Source organism: Ranitomeya imitator, chromosome 1 (assembly GCF_032444005.1).
Source record: "Ranitomeya imitator isolate aRanImi1 chromosome 1, aRanImi1.pri, whole genome shotgun sequence".
NCBI classification, from domain to species: Eukaryota; Metazoa; Chordata; class Amphibia; order Anura; family Dendrobatidae; genus Ranitomeya; species Ranitomeya imitator.
Genome location: NC_091282.1, coordinates 805,706,083 through 805,718,725, shown reverse-complemented (window position 1 = coordinate 805,718,725; position 12,643 = coordinate 805,706,083). Strand labels below are relative to the sequence as shown.

The 12,643-nt window shown below is 47.9% G+C and overlaps 1 protein-coding gene across 4 annotated transcripts in view; it reads left to right on the top strand.

Annotated features, from left to right (window-relative positions):
- Positions 1-12,643, top strand: part of GNG2 (G protein subunit gamma 2) — a 235,915-nt gene that overhangs the window by 134,524 nt on the left and 88,748 nt on the right. The gene's annotated exons all lie outside the window — the stretch shown is intronic.

Here is a 12,643-nt window from a genome sequence, read left to right as displayed (position 1 = left end):
GCGGTGCATATATTATATAGTGTAAAGATGTGGCAGCAGTGTATATATAGTGTGAATTCCACAATATATACATAGCGCCATACTATATAAACATCTCTACATTATATAAACATCTCTACAATATACGGTAATTAAGACAGCATTATACTATATTATGATGCATACATCACATAGGAGACACTGCGACTGCTGAACATATATCACATTGAGACTACTGTATATACAATACATAGTCGATACTGCGACTGATGTGTATAGTTGTAGTATTACCTATATATTGTATGTGATACTGTGACACACATTATATAGATGAAACAGATTATATATATACTAGATGGTGGTCCGATTCTAACGCATTGGGTATTCTAGAATATGCATGTCCACGTAGTATATTGCCCAGTCACGTAGTATATTGCCCAGTCACGTAGTATATTGCCCAGTCACGTAGGTATATAACACTGCCCACGCAGTATTTAGCAGTGTGTGCACCATATCCCTGTTAAAAAAAATAATTAAAATAAAAAATAGTTATATACTCACCCCTGGGATCCAGTGAAGCTGTGTGATGCGGCCGCCATCTTCCGTTCCCAGGATGCATTGCGAAATTACCCAGATGACTTAGCAGTCTCGTGAGACCGCCAAGCCTTCTGGGTAAGTTCGCAATGCATCTCTGGGAACGGAAGATGGCGGCCGGCTGGAGCGCATCGTCCAATGACGGAAGGTGAGTATAGCAGGTTCTTTTTTTATTATTTTTAACATTACATCTTTTTACTATTGATGCTGCATAGGCAGAATCAATAGTAAAAACTTGGTCACACAGGGTTAATAGCGGCGGTAACGGAGTGCGTTACCCGTGCCAAAACGCGGTCCGTTACCGCTGGCATTAACCCTGTGTGAGCGGTGACTGGAGGGGATTATGGAGCGGGCATTGACTGCGGGGAGTATGGAGCGGGGAGTAGGGAGCGAGCGCCGGGGACACTGACTGCGGTGAGTATGGAGTGAGCACCGGGGACACTGACTGCGGGGAGTATGGAGCGGGCGCCAGGCACACTGACTGCGGGGAGTATGGAGCGGGCGCCAGGAACACTGACTGCGGGGAGTATGGAGTGGGCACCAGGCACACTGACTGCGGGGAGTATGGAGCGAGCGCCGGGCACACGGACTGCGGAGAGTATGGAGCGGGTGCCAGGCACACTGACTGCGGGGAGTATGGAGCGGGTGCCGGTGACACTGACTGCGGGGAGTATGGAGCGGAGCGCCGGGGACACTGACTGCGGGGAGTATGGAGAGGGCGCCGGGGACACTGACTGCGGGTAGTATGGAGCGACGCCGGGCACACTGACTGCGGGGAGTATGGAGCGGGTGCTGGGGACACTGACTGCGGGGAGTATGGAGCGGAGCGCCGGGCACACTGACTGCGGGTAGTATGGAGCGGGGAGTATGGAGCGGGCGCCGGGGACACTGACTGCGGGGAGTATGGAGCGGGCGGCGGGCACTGTGACTGCAGGGGAGTAGGGGAGGGACTAATCGGACTGTGCCTGTCGCTGATTGGTCACGGCAGCCATGACAGGCAGCTGGGAAGACCAATCAGCGACGCGGGATTTTCGTGATGGAAGTACCCCTTAGGCAATTATATATATATATATATATATATATATAGATTAGACACAGATAGATAGTGCGACTATACACAGCAGTGTCACCTATATAACGTATATACATTAGTCTGTACATTATACAGGTGATACTGCAAATGTTGGATACACGTTATATAGACGATACTGCTACTGCTGTATATAATGATAGTATCACCTATATATCATATATATAGCAGTCTATATTCATTATATAGGCAATACCGCAACTGATGTGTATATACGTTATATATAGGTGTTACTGCTGTGTATATATGTACGTGTGTGTGTGTATATACACATACACACACACACACACCAGTATCACCTACATAACGACATATATACACAGAAGTATCACCTATATACACATCAGTAGCAGTATTGCCTATATAATGTGTATAGACTGCTATATATACTTTACATAGGTGATACTGCTGTATATAATCACTATACCACCTATATAATGTATGTATAGCAGTCTATATCTTATATAGGTTGCACTGCTACTGATGCGTATATACCTTATATAGGTGATACTGCTGTGTATACATGTACATATATGTGTGTATATATATACATACATATACATACATACACACACACACCGCAGTGTCACCTATAAAAGGTACATACGCATCAGTAGCAGTGTCACCTATATAAGATATAGACTGCTATACATACATTATATAGGTGGTATAGTGATTATATACAGCAGTATCACCTATGTTATGTATATATAGCAGTCTATACACATTATATAGGCAATACTGCTGTATATACATTAAAAAAATCATCTTGGGACTCACCCAGGTCCCTGAGATTGGGGGGGAGGTCGGGGGATGAAGAACTGAGGTGGGTCGGGTCCTGTCCAGACCCAGCATCGGCGGTGAAGACTGGATCCCAGCCCCAGGCATTGGTGAGCAGGCTTCTCTGACGCTGGTGCAGGCCGGCCAGCGTCAGACACAGTCAGACTATGTGCGCCGGCTTTTCAAAAATCACCATGTGCGCGCATGGTCTCCTGCTTGCCCGCTCTGACATGGGCAGGCGGCAGCAGACAAGCACGCGCAGGATCGAAGACCGCGGCCGTGCTCGCACACTAGTGCGGGCCGCCGCGCGCGCATGGTCTCCTGCTTGCCCGCTCTGACATGGGAAGCAGAGGAGCACGCGCAGAAATGAGGACAGCGGCCGTGCTCGCACACTAGTGCGGGCCGCCGCGGCACTTGTCAGAGCAGGCAACGCGCACACACAGGGCCGGCTGGAGGGATGCGGCGTGCTATGTATTAAAATCGCTGCTGCTCCTCCAGCGGCCCTGTTTACCTGCTCAGGCACCGGCCCGGGGGGCAGATGCATTCCTGCCACCCGGCCCAGTCCGCCCCTGCCTACCGGTTAGTTGAAAGCGAAGCTTTCAAAGCCCTGACGGACTACACTGTACCACGCTACGAGCTACCCAGTCGACACTTTTTTTCAAGAAAAGCCATCCCAGCCCTCCACCAGCATGTTAAAGAGCGCATCGTCCATGCACTCAGGCAATCTGTGAGCACAAAGGTGCACCTGACAACAGATGCATGGACCAGTAGGCATGGCCAGGGACGTTACGTGTCCATCACGGCACACTGGGTGAATGTTGTGGATGCAGGGTCCACAGGGGACAGCAATTTTGAGACAGTTCTGCCTAGCCCACGGTCTAGGAAACAGTTGGCTGTAGCCGTTCGCACCCCCTCCTCCTCCTCCTCGTCCTCCTGCAGAAGCGAGAGCTCGTCCACAGACCGCAGTCGCACAACCACTCCATCCGCAGCTGCCACTGTTGCACACCAGGTCTCCCATTATGGGGCAGCTACTGGCAAACGTCAGCAGGCTGTATTGGCTATGAAGTGTTTGGGCGACAACAGACACACCGCTGAAGTTCTGTCCGAGTTCTTGCAGAAAGAAACGCAGTCGTGGCTGGGCACTGTAGATCTTGAGGCAGGCAAGGTAGTGAGTGATAACGGAAGGAATTTCATGGCTGCCATCTCCCTTTCCCAACTGAAACACATTCCTTGCCTGGCTCACACCTTAAACCTGGTGGTGCAGTGCTTCCTGAAAAGTTATCCGGGGTTATCCGACCTGCTCCTCAAAGTGCGTGGACTTTGCTCACATATCCGCCGTTCGCCCGTACACTCCAGCCGTATGCAGACCTATCAGCGTTCTTTGAACCTTCCCCAGCATCGCCTAATCATAGACGTTGCAACAAGGTGGAACTCAACACTGCACATGCTTCAGAGACTGTGCGAACAGAGGCGGGCTGTTATGTTTTTGTGGGAGGATACACATACACGGGCAGGCAGTAGGATGGCAGACATGGAGTTGTCAGGTGTGCAGTGGTCGAAGATTCAAGACATGTGTCAAGTCCTTCAGTGTTTTGAGGAATGCACACGGCTGGTTAGTGCAGACAACGCCATAATAAGCATGAGCATCCCCCTAATGCGTCTGCTGATGCAAAGTTTGACGCACATAAAGGATCAGGCGTCTGCAGCTGAGGAAGAGGAAAGCCTTGATGACAGTCAGCCATTGTCTGGCCAGGGCAGTGTACAGGACGAGGTAGCGGGCGAAGAGGAGGAGGAGGACGAGGAGGATGATGGGGATGATTATATTTTTAATGAGGAAGCTTTTCCAGGGCCACTGGAAATTGTTGGCGCGGCAAGGCCGGGTTCTGGTTTTTGGAGGGACACAAGTGACGTGGATTTGCCTGAAACTGCCCCTCAACCAAGCACAACCGCAGATTTGAGAACTGGAACTTTGGCCCACATGGCAGATTATGCCTTACGTATCCTCAAAAGGGACACACGCATTACTAAAATGATGAACGATGACGATTACTGGTTGGCCTGCCTCCTTGATCCTCGCTATAAAGGCAAATTGCAAAATATAATGCCACACGAGAACTTGGAAATAATATTAGCAACCAAACAATCAACTCTTGTTGACCGTTTGCTTCTGGCATTCCCTGCACACAGCGCCCGTGATCGTTCTCACACGAGCTGCAGGGGCCAGCAGACCAGAGGTGTTAGAGGGGCAGAAATCAGAAGTGGCGTTGGCCAGAGGGGTTTTCTGACCAGGTTGTGGAGTGATTTTGCTATGACCGCAGACAGGACAGGTACTGCAGCATCAATTCAAAGTGACAGGAGACAACATTTGTCCAGTATGGTTACAAACTATTTTTCATCCCTTATCGACGTTCTCCCTCAACCGTCATTCCCATTTGATTACTGGGCATCCAAATTAGACACCTGACCAGAATTGGCAGAATATGCATTGCAGGAGCTTGCTTGCCCGGCAGCTAGTGTCCTATCAGAAAGAGTATTCAGTGCTGCAGGTTCAATACTAACAGAAAAAAGGACTCGTCTGGCTACCCAAAATGTTGATGATCTAACCTTCATTAAAATGAACCACAACTGGATTTCGAAATCTTTTGCCCCACCTTGCCCGGCTGACACCTAGCTTTCCTATGAAAAGGTCTTGCCTGTGGACTATTATGAATGACTTTTCCAATATCGTAATTTGCTGCACCTGATTGTCCAGCATACGACATGTTTACACTTCCCTAAATGGCCAAACTCCCCACACGGGGCCGTGGTATCGCCACTTGGCGCCAGCACCCGTGAGAGTGCTGTTTTTTTTCTGAAGAGGTGGGTGTGCCTGCTTTTGGTCGACGGCACTGCCACTGGGTCCCTCATAGTACAATAAAGTGTCTCTGGCGGTGGTGGTGCGCACCCAACGTCAGACACACCGTTGTAATATGAGGGGCCCTGGGCCTGTACCGCCGGCCACAAGACAGTTCCCCCCCAGCTCAAACAGTGCTCTACCACTTGCAAAATTATCTCTCACAGCTCCACCAATGTTTAGTCTATGCGCTGACATCCTTCAATGCCTGGCACTGACAATACCATTGTATTGACATTTTTGTTATGTTAGGCCTTCGAAGCCTGTCTGCGGTCCCTCCTTCCACTAGGCCTCCACTGACCATTGTACTGCTGCCCGTGTACCCCTGGAACCAATTTTAAATTGCCAACAGCCCAATTTTGTTATGTTAGGCCTTCGAAGCCTGTCTGCAGTCCCTTCTTTCTACTACTACTACACTGACCAGACCACTGCTGCCCGTGTACCCCTGGAACCAATGTCAAATTGCCTGCACCCCTATTTTTGTTATGTTAGGCCTTCGAAGCCTGTCTGCGGTCCCTCCTTCCACTAGGCCTCCACTGACCATTGTACTACTGCCCGTGTACCCCTGGAACCAATTTTAAATTGCCAACAGCCCTATTTTTTTATGTTAGGCCTTCGAAGCCTGTCTGCGGTCCCTCCTTCCACTTGGCCTCCACTGACCATTGTACTGCTGCCCGTGTACCCCTGGAACCAATGTAAAAGTGCCTACAGCCTGTCCAATTTGTTATGTTAGGCCTTCGAAGCCTGTCTGCGGTCCCTTCTTTCTACTACAACTACACTGACCAGACCACTGCCGCCCGTGTACCCCTGTAACCTATTTTAAAGTGCATACAGCCAATTTTTTTTCTCTATTTTACAATTATAAAGCCCAGATGGACTACGCTGTACCACGGTAAGAGCTACCCAGTCGTCACTTCTTTTGCAAGAAAAGCCATCCCAGCACTACAGCATCATGTAAAAATCTGCATTGTCCATGCTCTCTGGCTATCTAATAGTAGAAAGGTGCACCTGACAACAGATGCATGGACCAGTAGGCATGTCCACGAAAGGTTAGATGTCCATTACGGCGCACTGGGTTAATGTTGTGGATGCATGGTCCACAGGGGACAGCCTACAAAGTCTGTCTGCAGTCCCAAATATAAATTGTCCTCCGCTTACCACACCAATGCTGCCTGTGTACCCCTGGAACATTTCATAAACTCCATTGACCAAAATTTGGGGTTTACAGCCTACTACCAGTGTCTGCCGCTCCAAGGTGTTCTCCAGGTTGCCTTTTCTGAGCTTTGATCTTCAGACTCTTCTTAAGTAGTTGTTGAAAACAACACTGCATTCGGCCTACAAGTTGGGTCTGGGGTGTAGAGATGGTGTGTTCCACTCCAAGGTGTTCCCCAGGTTTCCTCGCCATTGCTGCGATCTTAATGCTCTCGTTTAGTAGTTGTTGGAAACTACAGTGCATTAGGCCTACAAATTGGGTATGGGGTGTAGAGAGATGGTGTGTTCCACTCCAAGGTGTTCCCCAGGTTTCCTCTCCATTGCTTCGATCTTCCTGCTCTCGTTTAGTAGTTGTTGGAAACTAAAGTGCATTAGGCCTACAAATTGGGTATGAGGTGTAGAGAGACGGTGTGTTACACTCCAAGGTGATCCCCAGGTTTCCTCTCCATTGCTTCGATCTTCCTGCTCTCGTTTAGTAGTTGTTGGAAACTACAGTGCATTAGGCCTACAAATTGGGTATGGGTGTAGAGAGATGGTGTGTTCCACTCCAAGGTGTTCCCCAGGTTTCCTCGCCATTGCTGCGATCTTAATGCTCTCGTTTAGTAGTTGTTGGAAACTACAGTGCATTAGGCCTACAAATTGGGTATGGGGTGTAGAGAGATGGTGTGTTCCACTCCAAGGTGTTCCCCAGGTTTCCTCGCCATTGCTGCGATCTTAATGCTCTCGTTTAGTAGTTGTTGGAAACTACAGTGCATTAGGCCTACAAATTGGGTATGGGGTGTAGAGAGATGGTGTGTTCCACTCCAAGGTGTTCCCCAGGTTTCCTCGCCATTGCTGTGATCTTAATGCTCTCGTTTAGTAGTTGTTGGAAACTACAGTGCATTAGGCCTACAAATTGGGTATGGGGTGTAGAGAGATGGTGTGTTCCACTCCAAGGTGTTCCCCAGGTTTCCTCGCCATTGCTTCGATCTTCCTGCTCTCGTTTAGTAGTTGTTGGAAACTACACTGCATTAGGCCTACAAATTGGGTATGGGGTGTAGAGAGATGGTGTGTTCCACTCCAAGGTGTTCCACAGGTTTCTTCGCCATTGCTGCGATCTTAATGCTCTCGTTTAGTAGTTGTTGGAAACTACAGTGCATTAGGCCTACAAATTGGGTATGGGGTGTAGAGAGATGGTGTGTTCCACTCCAAGGTGTTCCCCAGGTTTCCTCGCCATTGCTGCGATCTTAATGCTCTCGTTTAGTAGTTGTTGGAAACTACAGTGCATTAGGCCTACAAATTGGGTATGGGGTGTAGAGAGATGGTGTGTTCCACTCCAAGGTGTTCCCCAGGTTTCCTCGCCATTGCTTCGATCTTCCTGCTCTCGTTTAGTAGTTGTTGGAAACTACACTGCATTAGGCCTACAAATTGGGTATGGGGTGTAGAGAGATGGTGTGTTCCACTCCAAGGTGTTCCCCAGGTTTCCTCGCCATTGCTTCGCTCTTCCTGCTCTCGTTTAGTAGTTGTTGGAAGCTACACTGCATTAGGCCTACAAATTGGGTATGGGGTGTAGAGAGATGGTGTGTTCCACTCCAAGGTGTTCCCCAGGTTTCCTCGCCATTGCTTCGATCTTCCTGCTCTCGTTTAGTAGTTGTTGGAAACTACACTGCATTATGCCTACAAATTGGGTATGGGGTGTAGAGAGATGGTGTGTTCCACTCCAAGGTGTTCCCCAGGTTTCCTCGCCATTGCTTCGATCTTCCTGCTCTCGTTTAGTAGTTGTTGGAAACTATACTGCATTAGGCCTACAAATTGGGTATGGGGTGTAGAGAGATGGTGTGTTCCACTCCAAGGTGTTCCCCAGGTTTCCTCGCCATTGCTGCGATCTTAATGCTCTCGTTTAGTAGTTGTTGGAAACTACAGTGCATTAGGCCTACAAATTGGGTATGGGGTGTAGAGAGATGGTGTGTTCCACTCCAAGGTGTTCCCCAGGTTTCCTCGCCATTGCTGCGATCTTAATGCTCTCGTTTAGTAGTTGTTGGAAACTACAGTGCATTAGGCCTACAAATTGGGTATGGGGTGTAGAGAGATGGTGTGTTCCACTCCAAGGTGTTCCCCAGGTTTCCTCGCCATTGCTGCGATCTTAATGCTCTCGTTTAGTAGTTGTTGGAAACTACAGTGCATTAGGCCTACAAATTGGGTATGGGGTGTAGAGAGATGGTGTGTTCCACTCCAAGGTGTTCCCCAGGTTTCCTCGCCATTGCTTCGATCTTCCTGCTCTCGTTTAGTAGTTGTTGGAAACTACACTGCATTAGGCCTACAAATTGGGTATGGGGTGTAGAGAGATGGTGTGTTACACTACAAGGTGTTCTCCAGGTTGCCTTTCCTGAGCTTCTATCTTCAGGCTCTCATTAAATTGTGGTTAAATGGAACAACTGCATTGCACTGTACTAGTTGGGTTGGGGCCTACTATCGGTGTCTGCCACTCCTTGCTGTTCTCCTGGTTTCCTGTCCTGAAATTCCATTTTCAGGCTCTCGTTAAGTAGTTGTTAATGTTAGACTGCATTTGGCCTACTAGTTGGGTTGGGGCCTACTATCGGTGTCTGCCACTCCTTGCTGTTCTCCTCCACTGAACAAAGCTGTGCCGCCTGTTTACTACGGTTGCCAATTTTGAACTGCATTTCGACTACTTACTGATTTGGGCCTACTCTCTGTGTCAGCCTCTCATTCCAGTTGTCCTCCACTGCAATGCCCCCTGGTTAGTCCTGTGTTACCAATTTTGAACTGCATTTAGCCAACTTTATTCTTTGGGCCTATATCTGTGTTTCCTCCTCATCCTGCCCATTGCCCAGCCAGTGATAGATGAGTCTGCTGGTACATTGACCCATAACGCTAAATTCCCCGTGCACGCTACACAGCAAGATTGTGACCCTGCTGAAAGTCAGGTTCCTCTTCCCGCATACCATACCACCTTACAAAGAGGAAGGTGCAGATGAAAGTGCAGGTTCCTTCATCAGGTGGGGGGAGGAATACTAGTTGGCGACGTCACTGGCACAGGGCCTTTTATAGTACGCAAAAGTGTTGCTGCCGGTGGGAGGCAAACACACCGCTGTACTTTGAGGGGCCCTGTGCCAGTGCCAGTGCCAACGAGTGGGCCCCCCCTGCTTGCTCAGGATCACAGCACTTGCAAAGTTAAAATACTTTCCTCTCCCTGCTCCACTGCCGTGACGCGTTCCAGATTTCCTGGGCCCACTAATTACTTGAACCAGCCCTACCCCCCACAACTTTAGCCAAATGACCCCCAATTTCAAATGCCTTCCAATTATTATAAGCTAAATTACGATTGACAAGCTTCAGTAAAAAGAATGGATGTTTTTGCCATTAAAATGGGCAGTGTAGGTGTTTTCCTGGCCTCCACTCACTGCCGACTATGCTCCCCCATTGACTTGCATTGGGTTTCGTGTTTCGGGCGATACCCGACTTTTCGCGATAATCGTCCGATTCCACTCGACTCGACTTCTAAGATAGTCGGGTTTCGCGAAACACGACTCGACTCTAAAAAGGTCAAGGTCGCTCAACCCTAGTGTATACTGAAGTAAAAAAAAAAAATCTAAATTTTTTGAGTCGTACTTTTGATCAGGATGGAAAAATGTTTTAGCTGTTATATCTGCTATTGGAAAAATACATGTTGCCACCCAGCACAGCTATCATTATAACTCATTCAGTCATTTCTCTGGAGTTCAGAGATGGACGCTTTCCTCCAATCAGAATGCACAAGTTGGCAGATTTATGGGATTGTTATACACTACTTTATCTCAATGTTGCACTTCTCTCATGTGCAATTCCCAATATCTTTCTTTTATTACGCTTTTCCTTATTTATGAGGTCCGGTGTGACCTGGGTCACTATTCCCATTTTGTTTGTGTGCTACAGCCCAAAGCTCAGGATTATTGGAACTATAGCCTCCTGTGTTTTGCTGCGCTGGTTGCTTTGCTGCGCTCATCCAGGATGTAGTAATCTGAGTATTTGAACTGTGATACTTCACCGCTGTTTATTCAGAGGTTGGGGTGACCCTAAAAATATTTTATTATTTGTTGTTTGAACTGTGGTTACTGAGAATACTTAAAGGGATGCTATCAGAAATATTTTACTATATATTATTTTCTGTATAGGTACTAGAACAACAATAAAAATTATACCTGTCTTATAGTAATCAGATATGCTAGCATTGAGAAATCAAGCTTTAAAGTCACATGCGAATGTTATGGTGGTGGACAGGGTTCCTTCCCTGACCTCTCGGGGTTAATTTGTATAGGCTTCTTTTGGTTCGGGGAGGGCTATATTTACCCGCCTTCATCTGGGGATCCTTGTCAGTGATACATCTGTGTTGGCTGTGTGTCTGACCCCCTGGTGTGCTTGCATACTGTTTAGTCCGATTGGTTTCTTGTGTATGACTCGGCCTGTTTTCTCATCCTGTGCTTTGCCTTGTGACTCTGTGCTAATTGTTTATTTCTGGCTCTGACCTTCGGCTTGGTACTCTAACTTCCCTCCTGTCCGCCCTGTTTGTACTGCACCACTATCTTCGGCTCCCCGACCTTTTTGCTACGTCCCGACCACGCTTACGTCTCACCCTTTTGGCACTTCATCGACCTCCCGGCTTGACCTCGGCTCGTTCAGACTACTCTCCGTCTCTGCCGTTCACAGCTGCTACTCTGCATCTGGCCCCGCCTCCGTCCACTCCCCCGGAGGTCACGTGCTTCAGGTCCTGTGCTCCGGCATCTCACCACAGCGCTCTTACCCTCTCTCTGTCCTTCTGTAACACGTGCACAGACTCCTGCTGAAAGTCTGCAGCAGGGCTTTTGACAGCCAATTAGTATTGAAGTGCTTTGGGGTGTGTCACTTTGAGGAAATAGACACGCCCCCAAATGCACTTCCAGATGTATTTTGCATGTATTTTCAATCCTTGATTTCACAGCGGTGGCACATCGCATTGCTACAAGACAGGTATCATTTTAGTTATTGCTTTAGGTACTTTACAGCCAAGTTACTAGATTCTCTTGTAACATCATCCTGACAAGTCCCTTTAAGTTGGTGAAAGATAGTACAAAACTGAAAGTTCTGCAATTTGTTAAGCTTTTAAGCTCTCTGCTTGCCGTCACTGAAGGGACTATTCTTATTCATATCCAGAGACTGGAGAAGCAGCACATACTTAATAGTCACAGCAGAGGGTTTGCTACAATTGCATCCAGTCTGGACAATCCTCAGTGAACTAAACAGACAGGACTCCACTTCGGCCTTGCATCCATTATCTTATGGATGTCATTTTTTGCCTTGCATTTTTTGCCTCACAATATGGTCCAGTGCAGGCAGAGTAACATCTGTACAGAGGTATTCTCCAGATACTCCAGCCTCCTCTGAGACAAAAACATGCTTCAGTTAATTGGCTTGCTATGAGTTTCTCCCTAGTGTGCAAGCTTGAGGTCAGGAAATTAGATTATCAGCCGCACAGGGACCAATAATAATCATCTTTATTTGTATGGCACCAACAACATATGTATAAAAAATGAGTCTGTGCCACCTAACAAAACAAATAGCATCAACTATCCACTGAAGATATAACTCATGGATTGATGGATACCTGATCACATCGCCAGAATGAGGTCCTGTGTCCCCGATTTGGAAGGAGTATCCAAGTGGGTGCATGGGATTCCTGTTCTGTGTAAAAGTGGGGGGTCTCTGATCTTCACTGATATAGCAGTCCTTACATATGCCGAGAAAAGGAGATGATTAATTACCATGATGATACCCCTTTAACAATCCAAACACTATAAGCGTGGTCCCTGCTCGTAAGAGCTTGGAATTTAAGAGGAAGTAGGAAGAGAGACAAGAGGTAAAGAGCATTTGACTTAAATAATAGTCTGTCCATCGTTTGTGCGCATAACTTGCATGTGCCGTCACCATCCCAATCTGTGTGTGTCTGTACAGATGTGAAGTGCATGGAGTACGAGAGATACTTTTTGGATCAAGGCACGATTTATGAAATGCGTGAGGTCTGCCTACAGGATTTCTTTGAGTTTATTCTCTCAACAGTGTTGGGAATTAACTTGATTTCTGGG